At 38.3% G+C, this 12661-nt stretch overlaps 1 protein-coding gene across 2 annotated transcripts in view; it reads left to right on the forward strand.

The window, feature by feature from the left end:
- The window catches only part of atosa (atos homolog A), an 85187-nt gene that overhangs the window by 10357 nt on the left and 62169 nt on the right, over positions 1–12661 (forward strand). The window contains exon 1 of one of the 2 annotated variants that reach the window (XM_073033129.1): positions 9559–9682. The exons of the other annotated variant lie outside the window; for it this stretch is intronic. The gene's annotated coding sequence lies outside the window, so the exon portion shown is untranslated. Of the gene's footprint in view, positions 1–9558; positions 9683–12661 lie in introns of those variants that run through there. 2 annotated transcript variants of the gene reach the window in all.

Raw genomic sequence — 12661 nt, forward strand, 5'->3', positions numbered from 1 at the left:
CTAAAGAATCTATTGTTTATAAGCTCAGTGGTCACTGAGTGTACACCTGTTCATTAATGCAAATATCTAATCAGCCAATCATGTGGCTGCCATATACATTCAGTGGCCACCTTATTAAGCATTCTGTACACCTGTTCGTTAATATGACTATCTAATCAGCCAATCGTGTGGCAGCAACTCAATGCACAAAAGCATGTAGACATGGTCAAGAAGTTCATTTGTTTTTTAGGCCAAACATCAGAATGGGGAAGAAATGTGATTGAAGTGACTTTGAATGTGGAATGATTGTGATATTGTTTGAGTATCTCAGAAACTGCTGATCTCCTGAGGTTTTCATGCACAACAGTGTCTAGTGTTTACAGAAAATGGTGCATGAAACAAAATGCCTTGTTAATGGGAGAGATCAGAGGAGAATGGCCAGACTGGTTCAAGCCAAGAAGTATTTGACAGGTGACAGTAACTCAAATAACCACGTGTTACAACAGTGGTGTGCAGAAGAGCATCTCTGAACTCACAACACATTGAATCTTGAAGTGAATGGGCTACAGCAGCAGAAGACCGTTAGTGGTCACTTTATTAGGTATAGGATGCACAACATGAGAAGTCTCTTCACCAGAGAAGAATGAATCTTTAATATTTATTCTAGATAGATGTGGAGTCAAAGTCACTGTAGATAATCAACAGGAAATTGATATTAAGGTACGAATGTAGGAAAGTGCACAGTGTGAGGTTCAATGTCACCCATGTATAAGAGGTAGGTATTAGAGAGCAAATGTCTTCCGAATAGAGTGCAACCATGTACACAGAACAGGGTGGAAGAGTAAGAATGGAGACCAAGTGAGGAACTGAAGGGGTGAACAGTGTTCTTATATTTTTTAAAGCAGGAAGGGTGGTGGTAAGCAGACAGAGCAGAGTTGGTCAGTTTAGACAGAAATGTTTTACTTTTTTCAGCATTTTTTTTCCAAAAGTTAAGCAGGAGGTTCTGAGATTCAGTTTAAAAAGTTGGTTTGTTGAGTAACATAATATAGAATCTGCTCAGTTAATAACCAATCTTTAATTATTTTCCTTAAAGAGGTACATTTCTTGGGGGAAAAAAGTACTAATCAGACATCTGTGTTTAAATCTCATTCCAGCCGATTTCAGCATGTGTCTAACTGAAGGAATTGTACTTTTAGCACCTGTTACTCTGGAATATAAGCTTATCAAAAGCAAATGTTTAAAAAGGTCCTTAAACTCTTTTACATATATACAGCATTGAGGTTTATCCGCAGTTTGTGCCTGATATTTGTTTAAGGATCTGGATGTTGTTTTACAGGAATCCTGCACTTGTTTTGGAAAAAAATTGAAAGGTGTGGCACTGTAACAGACTGTGCCTCTGGCCAAGGGAAGTATGGTCATGGGAACTCTTTGTAGCAATAATTACTGTTGGTCATGTACCCAGTATACTTAGGGACCAACAACAAATTGATGTAAATGGATTAATATTATTTTGAATTTTAAAAAAGCATCAGAATCGGGTTTAATACCACTGGCAAAATGTCATAAAATTTGTTGTTTTGCAGCGGCAATACGTAGCAATTTTTTTTTTCAAGTGTCTTGCCGTTCGGCATGGGCAATCTTGCCTCTCCATCCATCGCGGTCTCTGACCCTCCGAATTGTAGTTGTTGCCTCCCTGTTTTTAACCATGATGTTATTCCATCTATCTTTTTCACTCTGTCTGCCTCTGCTTCTTTTTCCTTCCAGCTTTCCAGTTGTAACTAAATGTTCTAATGTCTCTCTTCGCATGATGTGTCCAAAGAATTTTGATTGCTGTTTTCTGATTTTTTTTTTACGTATTGTTTTCATTCTCTGTAGAACTTAGTTGGTTATCCTGTCCGTATATGATAAGCATAGCATTGTTCTGAGGAACCACATCTCTCTGCATTGATTCTTTTTTCCATTGCATTTGTGATGGTCCATGACTCGCAGCCATACATCAATATAGGAAGAATGTAGCAGCTAAGAGTTCTAAGGTGGATGTCAATTGCTATTTTCTTGTTCGTTAAGATGTTTCTCATTTCTGTAAATGCTGTTCTTGCCATTGCTATTCTTGCTTTTATGTCTGTTTCGCATTTGCCATCAGATATTACCCATGATCCAAGGTACTTGAAGTTGTGAACTTGTTTCAGGATTTCATTTCCCAATATGATCCTACCGTTTGGGATATCAGGTTTCTTTGATATTACCATTACTTAAGTTTTCTTTTTGTTTAAGGTTAGGCCAAGTCTTTTGCTCTCTCTGTTGATGGTAGATACTAGTTTCTGTAAATTTCCTTCACTGTTTGCTGTCTGTACTGTATCATCCCTGTACAGTGAAACCATCATGAGAACCATACAAGACCTACCTGGAATAAGTAGGAGGATACAATATCAACAACCTCCGCTATGCGGATGATACATAGCAATACATAATGATAAGATAAATATACGTTACAATAAGTATATATTTTAAAAATTAAATACTGCAAAAAGAGAGAAAAAGTGAGATAGTGTTCATGGATTCATTCAGAAATTTGATGGTTGAGGGCAAGAAGCTGTTCCTGAGACATTAAGTGTATGCCTTCAGGCTCCTGCACTTTCTCCTTGATAGTAGCAATGAGAAGAGGGGATATCCTGGGTGATGGAGGTCCTAAATGATGGATGCCGCCTTTTTGAGGCATTGCCTTTTGAAAGTGCCCATGATGAAGCTGGCTGAGTTTACAACTTTCTGCAGCATTTTCCAATCCTGTGCAGTGGCCTCTCAATACCAGACAGAATTGCCTCAAAAGGAAGAGACTGTGGATGTTGATTACGGTAGTTATCTGGTGTTTGTACTTAATGGAGTATTAATCATCCTAGCTGCCTTTAGACTTACATTAACCCAATGTAATAAGATATGGCTTTCCCCACCTAGCAACAACTTTGTGTATCTGTCATCTTAACATAATTTCCTGCTGTTTGGGCAGCTGTCAAGATTATTGTGCTGTGAAGGTCAGGAAGATAGCAACATCTTTCTGTTTGGGTGATTTGTTTACAAGTATAACAGTTGTGTTAAAGGATTGAGAGAGATGCACTGGTATGTTTGCAAATAGGAATCTGAAGCCTTGTCTAGAATGTAAAATAAGTAGTTGCAACAGATTTCAACCCATAGCTTTTCTTCCCATCAGTTCCTATAATGTTTTAAGTGAAACACAAATCAAAAGGTGCAGGATCAATTATTCCTTTTGAGTGGATTTTTCCCATCAACTAGTTCCAATTAAATTAACTTTAATTTAGTAATATATTAACCTAATTTTGTGCTTCATTTGTTTTCACCATATATGGTAGATCTGTACATGAATTAAGCAAATATAAAAGTAGTCATTCAGTAGCTAAATGGAGAAGTATCAATGTTTTCTCCAGCCAGTAGTGTAGTGGCAGACTTTGAGGCAAGTTGTCCTGGGTTCGAATCCAGCCGGCTCCTTACATGCTTTCCATCCGTGTTGAGCTAGCAACGCAGCCCTCATTAAAAAAACAGAAAATGCTAAAGAAACGGCAAGGGTACCACCCAATGAGCCACAATGCGTGGAGAGGAATGACAATCAGTGTTGCCTTGCACGTTTAGTTTCCTGACTAAACTTAATTTGTCAGCTGTGGTCAGGGTGGAGAAGACCACAATGCATGCAATTTTTAATCACTAGAGTTCTGAAGATGTTTTGATATGAGGTAAAGACTATAAATTCTAGAGAAAAAAATCTAATTCACTCCTACTACTTAAAACATATGAAGTTGTCAATACCATTGAATACTTTCCAGAATTCATTCAAAACTAGTTTAACCCAGTGGGTTCAAGCCCTATTTAAGGACATATGCCTGCAATAAAGACTGATATTTCTTGAGACATTAAAGGTCTGATGACATTGATGAAATGTAGTGGAGGTCTACTTTTATTCAATAAAGCATTGAATATAATAGAGAGGGATTTCCTACTGAGGTCATGAGTTATGTACAGTACATTCCCTCAGACCGCAATCTCTTTCTAGACATGCCTCTTCCTCCCCTTCCTATATTCTCCTCCTTTCACCCTGATTTCTCCATTCACCCTCTACTTTCTCTCCATTCTCTTGCCTTATCCTTCTCCTGTTTTAGGCACTCCTCGTCCCTCATATGTCCTATCCTGCCTTCACTTCTTTGCCCACATTTAATTCATTTTCCTTTCTCTCTTCCTCCTCCACTTTGGTTTAGTTGGTTCTGAAGTGGTTAATGAGGGCAGTGTGGAAAGTGTCGATTCTTCTGCAGAACGAGGTGCCTGAGAGTGTGAGCAAATAATTAGTGAAATCTTGCACTCCTTCCCACTGCAGCAGGGCTCTGTGCTCATGATGCATAACTTCTATGTTCTCAATACCATCCCAAATGTTGCTTCTCCATTATGAGTGCTAATGGGGTCATAGCTCCCAAGAGTCAGTTGTTACATTTCTTGAAGAGGGCTAAGAGCGCATCCATCTTTTTATCCTTTTTGTCTGTTTATCTCATCCCACCACACAGTTTGGAGTAAAATGTCTGATTTAAGAGTTTGATACTAAGCTTTTGAGCAACTTTGCCTGTCCAACATAGCTGACTGAGAGTGATGATCTTTTTGTCAGTTATGGGTTCCTGAACCACAAGAATCAGGCTGAATTAGCTGGTCATTCATCCTATTGCTGAATTTAGGATTTTGCTTGTATGAAACACAGTCATAATCAAACAAGGTTGATGAGGAGCACCAGGTAAAAGCTGAGATATTTGAAAGAACCTATTCTTTTGCCTCTTATATTGGAATGAGTAAATATCTGTACTGGAAATACTAAGCCAACATCAATAATTCATTAATTCAGTAGCCACTGCTCTACATACCGTGCTTACACATCTGAAGAAGAAGGATGCTTATATGAGAATGCTGTTCTTGGACTACAGTTCAGCATTCAACACCATGATTCCATCCAGGTTCAACAGGAAATTCAGAGACCTCGGCCTAGATCCTGCCTTGTGCAGCTGGATCCTGGACTTCCTGTCAGTTCGCCAGCATGTGGTAAGAGTGAGCTCCCTCACCTCCACCCCTCTGATTCTCAACTCAGGAGCCCCTCAGGGCTGTATACTAAGTCCCCTCCTTTACTCCCTGTATACCCATGACTGTGTTGCCACCCACAACTCTGATCTGCTAATTCAGTTTGCCGACGACACTACATAGATTGGCCTAAACTCAAACAATAACGAGGTGGCCTAAGGGAATAAGTAATCTCTCTGAGCAACTTTGTCAAGAAAACAACCTCTCTCTCAATGTCGCAAAAGCAAAGGAGCTGGTTGTGGATTACAGGAAGAATGGAGATGGGCTAACCCCTATTGACATCAATGGATTAAGAGGGTAAACAGCTTTAAATTCCTCAGCATCCACATCACCGAGGACCTCACATGGTCTGTACACACCAGCTGTGTGGTGAAAAAGGCACAGCACCTCTTTCACCTCAGACGGTTAGGCAAGTTTGCAATGGGCCCCCAAATCCAAAGAACTTTTTACAGGGGCACAATTGAGAGCATCCTGACTGGCTGCATCACTGCCTGGTATGGGAAATGTACCTCCCTTAATTGTAGGATTCTGCAGAGAGTGGTGTGGGCAGCCCGGCACATCTGTAGCTCTGAACTTCCCACTATTCAGGACATTTACAATGACAGGTGTTTAAAAAGGGTCTGAAGGGTCATTGGGGACCTGAGTCACCCCAACCACAATCTATTCCAGCTGCTACCATCCGGGAAACAGTACTGCAGCATAAAAGCCAGGACCAACATGCTCCGGGACAGCTTCTTCCACCAGGCCTTCAGACTGATTATCTCACGCTGATATTTGAGTGTGTTTCGATGTTACATTGACTGTTCTATTTATTATAAATCACTGTGATCGCACATTTAGATGGAGACATATTGTAAAGATTTTTACTTTTCATGTATGTGAAGGATGTAAGAAATAAAGTCAATTCAATTTGATTTTGTTTTAGAATCATGTTTAAAGGCATACCGAAGTACATTTCAGGTTGGAATTCTATTGAAATTTGATATTGGGTGCTCCTCATTTACCCCATTACTTGCAATAATAGGGCAATCCTAATGTTACCATGAAACTTGTAATCTAACTTTGTCCATTAAGATTTGGATAATATTTGATTGGTAAGCAGGTTAAGAATTAGGAGTTAAAAATCAATTATGATGGAATGGTGGAGCAGGCTATACAAACATAGTGGCCTAATTCTGCTCCTATACCTTGTGGCCTTATAAAATGCAATTCCATGATGTAAAATGTTGTATTTAATGTTGATTGAATTTTATGTTTAACAAAATAACTGCATCAAGTAAATACTTCCTCTGAAGACTTTTGATGTTTTAATTGTTTGATAGTCAAAATGACTTACAATATCTACATCTTTTTCCTGTCTTCAGTTATGCAGCTGTTGTAATGGTATCTCAGATGACTTAAAACTTTGTCAGGATGGTACTTTGAGACCTTTCACCTGAAAATTAAGTTGATCAAATTGATTCATCTGTTTACTTGTATCTATCACAATTGCACTATTCTTCCAGAAGGCAGTTTTGGTTTAAGATTTATTTAATTGATTTGAAAGATTTTAAAACGTGCTATTCAATTGAAAAATTCTTAGTAACACAATTTGATTTAATAACTTTTGTTTTAACCTGACATCTTCTGTTTTGTTTTGTTAAATAGAAAATTTCACTATTGGGAAATCAATTTGTGCATTATTTTTCTGTTTGCTAATTTGTTAATTGTTTCCATGTTTTCTTCTTTGTGAATTAATCTATATATGTAGTTCAAATGGTTTTGCCTAATAGTATCAGGGACAAATGGCAATAACACTGTGATGTATTCTAAACCTATGGAGAACTTGTATTTTGTGCAAAGCAGTAAGTGATCTTGTGATAGAGTTTGAATGATGTCAATGAGTGAAGTAGCTTTCTTAAAACAATTACTAATAAAGGTAAGACAGTGGAGTAATTTTTCTTGATGTCATTGCCTTCATTTAATCCTAGATCACCATTTCTCCTCAGGCAGTTGCTCATAATCAAAAACCATTTGAGTTCACCCCATTTGAGAGTTTCTGAGGCAACTGAAGTCAACACGGGACTGCAGGCTTGCTTACATGTGGGGCAAGGCTACTGATAATAGTTTGCAACATTGTGCATATCTTCTGCTTTTATGGTCGCCCCGTGTGTTCCTAATGCATTAAATTGAGGTTTCTAACATCACTTCAAATATTTCTTCTCCACTTTGAGCAAGCATGGTTTTTGGAATCACAAGATTCAGAGAGAATGCTCCATTTTTCTTCAGGTTTTGAGCAAATTCCTTCATCTTTCCCTTTTGCAGTGGGGTAGTCTTTGCATGACAGCTTGGAATCATGTCTATTTCAGGAGTCTACTGTTGGACATATTCAATAGCAGGACCTGCACAACAGAGCTGTGTTGGTCTGGGACAGGACACTGATAGTTGTTTGCCTACAAAATCCTATGAAAAGTAGTGGGTCCAGCCTGGTTCTTCATGGGTAAAACCCTCCCCACCACTGAACACACCTACATGGAGCATAGTAAGGCAGCATCCTTCATCAAGGACCCCTCTCTACTCAGGCCATGCTCTCTTCTCACTGCTGCAGTCAGGAAGAGGGTACAGGAACCTCAGGTATCATACCACCAGGTTTGGGAACAGTTAGTACCACTGAACCTTCAGGCTCTTGAACCAGGGGAGATTAACTTCACTCACCCCATTACTGAACTGCGGTCTTACAATTATTTTATTATATTTCTTGGATTTAATGTGTACGCCTGTGAGAAAACAAATCTTAGGATTGTATATGGTGACATGTACAGTACCGTGTAAAAGGCTTAGGGAGAGCAAGTTTGTAAACCTGGCGGGAGCATAGAATGTTGGGAATGGTGAGGGTAGAGCGGTGAGGGATGTGGCACATGTGGCAGAGAAGTGCTGGTGCTGGTACAGGTGCAGACACACCCAGCCATGAAAAACCAGGCAAGGTAATTTGATTCCAAACTATCTATTTATTGATCATTACAGAAAGTCTCTCTGGTACTCTCTGTTCCCTCCCTCTCCGTTCCCCATTTCCCAACCATGATTCCCCTCTTCCTGCCCCCTTCCCACTCAGTTCACAATAGAGACCCATATCAGAATCAGGTTTATCATCACTCACATATGTCATGAAATTTGTTATTTTTGTGGCAGCAGCAGAGTGCAATACATAAAATTATGACAGTACTCTGCAAAAGTCTTAGGTTCTCTAGCTATATATATACACACACACATACGTGTGTGTCTGAGACTTTTGCAAAGTACTGGTAATAAATTTACTTTGAACTTTGAGATGTCTACTGTTTGTGGTCCAGGTCTCAGAAGCATTTATATACACCAATTATGAAAGGGAAATCTGAGTTGTATATTTTGCCCTCCATAGCCCAGAGGCAACTACTTTAATAGGCTCCAACTAAATTGGCACAGACCTGTGATTGAACCAGTATTTTTTTTTGCCTGTATGGTTCATCTGTAAAATTAATAAGTTTGCACACCCAATGATACATTCATGATACTATATTTACAAGCAACAGAAGATTTTAATCCCAGTAGTATCTAATGGCATTGAACAGAAATTCCAGGTTGAAAGCATAGTATTGTAAAGCTCAGAATAATTCAGGATCCTTTCTACTGACTTGTTTACATTCATCACATGCACCATGATTAGATTGCAGCAATAATAGTTTCTTTGCCTCTTGTGAAGATAGCAAACAAATATATCGCACAGACATTTTAGGTCCTAAATGTTTGTTGTTCATTTTATTTCTAAAGGTGTTTTGTCAATTTCATCAATTTCTTTAATTGAGCCTGTATGTGAAATTGGAGGATGGGTTATTCTATTGAGATATAATCATCTTAATTGATATTAAAAGAGATTCATACGTGTTTGCAAGAAAGGAAATGAATCGTCAGTTCTTTCTTCTGAGTTGAGCACTGTGCCATTCCATCAGTTGGTAATTGATTAGCTTTGGTGACTGGTTTAAAGAAACGTTCACTTTGCTTCTGAAGGTGGCTGATTAACAGTGCAAGCAAAGTGGCAGAAGAAAGCTTTTTCTTTGTTTAAAATTATTATATTTAATAAGTTTTGTCTGGTGACATACCTATTAAACTTTTCTGTTGATTGTTTTTATATTGGGAATATGAATTTTCATGATTGAAAATATATGTGACTCAGCCCTATCGTTGTCAATGTAATAAGGTGCCGTTGTACTCTGAACTTTAATTTGTCTGATTGCAGCTGTGAGCAGGGAAGTACTGGCTGCTGCTGAACAGACAGGAAACTATAGCAGAGTTTGACACTGTGTGTTTCGTATTGCTGCCAGCCAATCAGGTTGCTTGGCTGTTGCTATGCCAGTCGAAGTCTGCCTCATTGTAGAAGCAGTGCATTGCAGAGTGATAGGCTGGAGCTAATATGCACCACAGCAGAACATGTTGTTTTGACCATTGCAGACATCTGGTGCACTCAGATACTGACAGTGCAGCCCAGCATTAGCCAGAGGCAACTTCCTTTACTCAAGAAGTCAAACATTCTTTGTTCAAAAAGGAAAATTATGGCTGCATAGAAAAGGTGTGTACTGTGAAGAGTGCTTTTATATGTAAGATTTTCATTGCTTTCTCTTACATTTCCCCCTATGTAACATGTTTAAAGGGGTGGATCACAACAGTGTACACAGAAATGTTGAGTTTCCCTAACTTTATTCTTCTATGCGATTGAATTCAGCATATTTAATAATTATGATTCACATTAATATCAGTTGCTCAATGGATAGCAAAGATTTAGGTTATGTTTCATTTGCACTTAGCAGATTCTTTCATTTCTGGCTTCAGAAATATTTATCTTTGAATTACCTCAAAAAAATCTTTTGTTGATGTTTGTCTGCCTTAGGTTGGACATAGTTTACAGTTTATGAAAATAAGAGTAAAATCCCTAAAAAGTCACCTTCCGGACATCTCTTTGGGTTTACACGGCTTCTGTTTGAAGTTGTGAATTTAGTGCATTCTCAACCTATCTTGCCTTTGAAACAAAGCTATGTAAAGGCAACAGACAAATTTCAGTTCCTATTTTATTTCAGCAATTAACTAGAAAATTAATAATTTACACACCATTAAAGAATTTATTGATACTTTACACTATATTGTGTTGAAGGATTTTTTTTTCTGGTGTTCTTTGAGTCTGCAAATTTTATCCAGTTTTTGAATTTTCAATCAACTTTGTAACTGACTTTCTGGCATAAGAGATTTATTCCTTTTGACTGGTACATAATTGTCTTTTGTTAATCATGCCAGGTTAAACTAACTTTCATGTTACAGAAGCTACAATGACATTTGGTACAGCAACACTAAGGTCATATTTGTTAGTTCCTTGTTGTTGACAGTGAAACAGTGTGGTTTTACTCCCTCATATGGTCTACAATCTTCATACTCGCTTCCCTATCTGCAAAACATGTTATTTTGTGAGGGATTATTTCCACTCTTAGTACTATTAAACTTCTTTGGCTCCTTTTCGATACAACCAGCACTACCTCACATTCAGCATTCCACCTCAGATCCTTCCACTTGCACACATCTACTTTTTCTGGTCTTTCACTGTCATAACCTAAATTTTATCTTTTCTTTCCTTCCATGTTCCCAAACTTGAGAAAATCATTTATGCAACACACTTAAGATTTCCCATTGCTTTTCAAATCACTTTAGAGCTCCTCCCCAGGTTATGACAGGATTTTGTTCCTGAGAGCTGTTCATAACCCAGACAGCTCAGAAGTCGGAAATACAGCTGCCCAGTAGTATATTTAAACAAAAACACAGGCCAGCCCGCAACTTGAGTTCCCGTACAGCAGAAGATACCTGTAACCCCTACAACAGATAGAAAATCCATCCCATATGTCTGGGCTGTATTGAAATTGTGATTTTGTAATCTGGGCATGTCTGTATATTTCTGAAGTGATTTGACATTTGGTGCTGGATCAGCTAACCAGTAGACTATCTGAAAAGTTACTGCAATTGCTGTTGCTTAATTTTGGGTCATGACTAAATAAAAGCTGTCTTTAAATTTCAAACCTTAATAAAATGAGTCTGTGCTGACCTTCAACCGCCCTTTTCTGCTAATCTTACCTTGCCCTCACATTCACATCAGCTCCCCCAGATTCTATCTCTCACCTACTATATGCTTGGGGCAATTTACATCGGCCATTTAATCCACACATCTTTGGGATGTTGAAGGAAATCTACATGGTCACGGGGAGAATGTGTCAACTCTGCACAGAGTGTATCTGAGATCAGGAGTAAACTCTGGTCTGCAGCATTGTGGGTCAATGGCTCTACCAGTTGCACCAAAGTACTAGGTCTTGCTATATTAACTGCTTTATTTGTTGAAGGATTGCGAAAGAAACTGAAATTGTGCATACCTCATAAATTTTCGTATTGCTGCGCTTAGTGTGGAAGGAAAATTATTTTTTGAAGCAGCTGAAGATGATTGACCATAGAAGACCACCCTGAGAAGCTCCTGCTGTAATGTCCTGGGCTGGAATAATTGTCTCCAACAACCACAACTGAATTTCTTTGAAGATTTCTTCCTCTATGTCCATAGACTTAAGCTTTATCAAACACTCAATCTCATCTCGAATTCCATTTTTGGAGCAAGGATTGGAGTAGAATTGACCTGATGAAACCCACGCTGGTCATTGATTAGTAGGTGCTGCTTGATCATGCTGTCAACAATGATTGAGAAGACTGTGTGATAATCAGCCATGTTGGATTTCTCCTGCTTTTTGTGAATAGCAAATACTGTCATACTTAAGATGTCAATAATGAAACATAGTACTGTGGGTCTTCAGTATGGTGGCTAGGGTGTTGTCAATTCCATAGTCTTTGCTATAGTTAGATTTTTGAGCTGTTTCTTGCATAGTGTCAAATTTGTTGAAACACAGTTTCTATGATGATCTTGATTTCACATGGTAGTTGAGATGGATCATATATTTACCAGTTCTGGCTGTATATTGTTTATAATGCAGACAAGGAAGCGGTTAAACATAATTGCTTTACATCTGTGTGTTTTATATCCGTGGACTAGACTGCAAAAGTAGGGATTGAATAATAGCCTATTATGCAAATTTAATGATTTGGATAAGAATCACTTTTGGAAAAACAGTGATGAAACCATCCCCAATATTTACACTGTAGTTAACAGCAATGCAGTAAAACTGGTTGCTGGTGTTTTGTCACCTGTAACTTATTTGATGGCTCTAGTGTACATACTATATTTCTGATGCTCACTGTTACAACGAGCAACTTATTATTTTCATATCTATTGAAGCCGTTCAAAGTCTTGCAGCAAAATTTATAGCCATGAATCGTAGCATTTTTCATGATCTGAATATTGTGATTCTGTTCAGTTAATAGTCCAACTTTCATAAGTATTGTGCCCATCATCTCATCTCCACATCCCCTCTGTTCACCTCATTTTTTTGTAGTTACTAAAAATAATGGCAAAGATTGTTTTACTGTGGAAATGTAAATTGCACATTTCATTGAAAATACACAAAGTGCC

The sequence above is a fragment of the Hemitrygon akajei genome, chromosome 30, assembly GCF_048418815.1.
Source record: "Hemitrygon akajei chromosome 30, sHemAka1.3, whole genome shotgun sequence".
Lineage (NCBI taxonomy): Eukaryota > Metazoa > Chordata > Chondrichthyes > Myliobatiformes > Dasyatidae > Hemitrygon > Hemitrygon akajei.